Consider the following 4,100-nt stretch of genomic DNA (forward strand, 5'->3'; position numbering starts at 1 on the left):
CCCTGTTGTGTTTCTTTAAACACTAGGTGGAAAGGCCTCCCTCTTCCTGTGTCGTCATGTGGTCAGAAGGCTGAGCCCTGTTGCCAGCTCCAGCCTCCCCGGCAGATTGTGTTCGTAGCTTGGGAGGCTTGCTCCTCATTGCACCTGTGGCCATACTTGCTGAGCTGAACCTGGTTTATAATTGGTGCCCTGGTTTCTGGGTCCCTAGCCATCCCTTCTATCATTTATCACTCCCACCAGTGTCTTTGGGGTTTGTTTGTTTAATCCTTACCCGAGGGCATGCTTAGGGAAAGGAAGGGGGAGAGAAAGAGAAATAAATGTCATGAGAAAGAGAAACATCGATTGGTTGCCTTACAGATGCTCCCTGATGGGATCAAACCCACAACCCAGGTATGTGCCCTGACTGGGAATTGAACCAGCAACCTTTCAGTACATGGGACAACACTCAACCGAATGAGCCTCTCTGGCCAGGCTCCCACCATTGTTTTGAACGATTTTTTTTCTGTTATATTGCCCTGGGGAAAGGAAAGAAGTAATATGTGTTGAGTGCCCAGAATATACCTGGTGTGTTATATACCATGGCTCATATCCTCACAATACCCTACAGACAGGGTATCAAAGTCATCTTAAAAATGACAAAATGGGGGTCTAGAGAATGCCTTGCCCAAGGTCTCACAGATAGGAGCACAGGTATTTGACTCCAAAAGTTCTGCTCTTTCTGAACTGCCTTCCCAAGAAATTCTGGGTGGTCCCATTCACCTGAGTGAGCTCACCCTGGGTAAATATCCACTTTCCCTTAGGCTCATGCGTGGGGGTACCAGAAGGTGCTACTCTGTGACTCTGTAGGCCACCCATCACTCAGCAGCACTCTGGTATTTTAACCACATGTATTTAATTTTTATTGGGTCTTTCTTTTTGTCTTTTGTTTCTTGTTACAGAGGGAAAAGATTTAAAACTGTTTAGTGCAAACCTGGAAATCCCCCTTCATTGTCCTCCCTTTCCCCATAAGTAACCTCATCTACGGTGTGAGTTCTTCCATCTAACAAAATACTTTCTAAATTTTCAGTGAAGTTTTCAGAAACAGTATCAGGGAAGTAAAACATGTACCCTTGGAACATAGGGATGTAGTTTATAAGGGCTCTGCAAATTTCTTCAAGTCTCCTATTTTAATGAATGATCATAAGAGTTTTCCATTCCATAAAATATCCATAGTTGTTTTAATATAGAAATAAACCTTTTAAATAATTTCCCCCAAATCTTCAAGTAGAACATTCCCTAGGAAACCTCTGCATGTGTGTCCTGTCCCTACGGACTCAGGAAGCAACCCTGCAGAGAGGGGGGTTGCAGGACTGGAGCAAGTTGGCCCTGGATCTGTAATTATCAGATTCCGTTTTAAAAGTGAGGTATGGCAACCAGTATCTTTCTTTGTTTTCAGAGGCTGTGGGTGGTTAGGATCCAAGTCAGCTTCCCGTGTCCTTCGGGCTTGAGTTTCTCCTACAAGAATCCTGAGGGAAGATCTGATGGTGGGTAGGGAGGTCAGGTCTCTAGAGGAAGGAAAGGCTTCTGTCCCTTGGGAAGGAGGTGGTCTGGCTCTTATTCCCTTACTAGTAGTCCCTCCCTCTTGTTTGCCTTAATGTTCCCCATCCTAAAACTCCCTTGAGGTCCTGGGAAGAGTTTAGGCTCAGTCTGACTTTGGGGGAAAAACAGGCTCATGACCATAAGATGCTCCACCTCCCAGCCCCTTGGGAGTGGGATTTCGCACACAGGAGGCCCCTTGAATGCTTTTCAGTTTGTCATGCAGCATGTAGAACCCCTGGGTTCATCGTAAGATGTAAAAATGCATGTTTTAAAAAGCCTAAATAATGACACAACAATAAATAATGATTGCAGCAACCCTAGTGTTTCTGTACTTAAGATTAGAATGTGGCCCTAGCCCAGTGGTCGGCAAACTCATTAGTCAACAGAGTCAAATATCAACAGTACAACGATTGAAATTTCTTTTGAGAGCCAAATTTTTTAAACTTAAACTTCTTCTAACGCCACTTCTTCAAAACAGACTCGCCCAGGCCGTGGTATTTTATGGAAGAGCCACACTCAAGGGGCCAAACAGCCGCATGTGGCTCGTGAGCCACAGTTTGCCGACCACTGCCCTAGCCGATTTGGCTCAGTGGATAGAGCCTCAGCCTGCGGACTGAAGGGTTCTGGTTTCGATTCCGGTCAAGGGCACATGTCTGGGTTGTGGGCTTGATCCCCAGTAGGGGAGCATGCAGGAGGCAGCCGATCAATGAGTCTCTCTCATCATTGATGTTTCTATCTCTCTCCCTCTCCCCTCCTCTCTAAAATCAATAAAAATATATATATTTTTAAAAAGTAGAATGTGTACAGGAATACAGTATCTACTAACATAAACTGACCACTATCCTGGGCATGGCTCTGGGTTTCCGAAGTACATTTGACTATAACAAGGGTGTGCCTGCTCCCAGGATTATGAAATATTTCAAACATACAGAGTTGAAATAATTATATATTCTCCAATTAATATCCTGCCATATCTATCACATAACTGTCCATTCCGACATCCATCCCCCCCCCCCTTTTTTTTACTTGGTGTTTTAAAAGGACAGTTACAGATTAGTACCCACTCTTAAACACTTCAATGTCCATATCATTAGCTAGTTTACCTTTTTTGGAAGGTAGATAAGTAAGATTTACATATAGTGAAATTCACAAATCCTAAATGTACCACTTAAGTGACAAATTTGTACACCTGTCAACCCACCTCCACCCCTTTCAAGATCATATTACTCTAGAAAGTTCTGTTGCTTCCCAGCCCGTATGCATACCTACTGACCAAATGCAACCCTGTTCCGATTCCCATCAGGTATGAACTTCACCCTCCAAGGTACAGCTCTTGGCTGGGGTCCTAGTACAGAGGCCTGCAATTCAGGGCAGTGGTTGCCTCTTCGGAAAATGCAGCAGCTGCCACCGCCATTCATCATACATCTCCCCTCCACCTCAGCACTTACCACTGTTTGTTGAAATTCTGATGTTCCTCTGTGAGCTGGTATCACCTTTTCTCAAAAAAAAAAAAAAAAAAAAAAAACTGTGCTTTAAAACACTATAGCAATTACAGGCTTCCTCCTCTTTCATATGTTTGACCCTCAGATCAACTACTTTTGTACACCTTCTTAAAATATATATTTTTAATTGATTTTCAGAGAGGGAGAGAAAGATAAGAACATCAGGGATGAGAGAGAATCATTGATTGGCTGTCTCCTGCATGCCCCACTCTGGGAATGAAGCCTACCACCTGGGCATGTGCCCTGACCAGGAATCAAACCTTGACCTCCTGGTTCAAAGGTGATGTTCAACCACTGAGCTAGACCAGCCAGGCTACTTTTGTCCACTTCCATTGAGAATCCTAAACTATCTTCCAGGTTCTAGTAAAGTACTAGAAATTTATGGAATGTAGGGAAGTCCCAGCTTCACCCATCACTTTGATACTGAAGGCCCTCCCTCAGGCAGATGAGGTGTCCAGTCCTGTGTAACAACAAAACCTTTGAACTGCATTTAGAGATAGAGGCTGCCCCTTCCCCAGCCTGGGCCTGCTGCCAGCCTTGCCCCTGCAGGGGGGGCTGGGGGAGAGGCAGCAAGTGCTTGGCCTTGACCTTGTTTCCCCACCTTGTACTATCGCCTCTTTTGTCCCCTGTTGCTAAGACACAAGTGAGATGGGGAGAGGAACGTTCATACTTTACCAATACTGTTGTGAACTTCTGGCTCTCTGAGCCTGGTGTGTGTTTAAAACTGGAACTTGGGTTTCTGATACATGAGTTCCAAAGGCCTGCCCCTTATCCCCCAACTCCATCCACTTCTCTTGTCCTCCTACCTGCCATTCCCTTACTTTGTTTGTTTTTAATCTTAAAAAAATATTTTTATTGATTTCAGAGAGGGTGAGAGAAATATCAATGATGAGAGAATCATTGATTGGCTGCCTCCTGCATGCCCCCTACTGGGGATCGAGCCCACAATGCAGGCATGTGCCCTTGACCGGAATGGAACCCGGAACCCTTTCATCCACAGGCCTGACACTCTATCCACTC

This window comes from Eptesicus fuscus, chromosome 12, assembly GCF_027574615.1.
Source record: "Eptesicus fuscus isolate TK198812 chromosome 12, DD_ASM_mEF_20220401, whole genome shotgun sequence".
In the NCBI taxonomy this organism is placed as follows: Eukaryota; Metazoa; Chordata; class Mammalia; order Chiroptera; family Vespertilionidae; genus Eptesicus; species Eptesicus fuscus.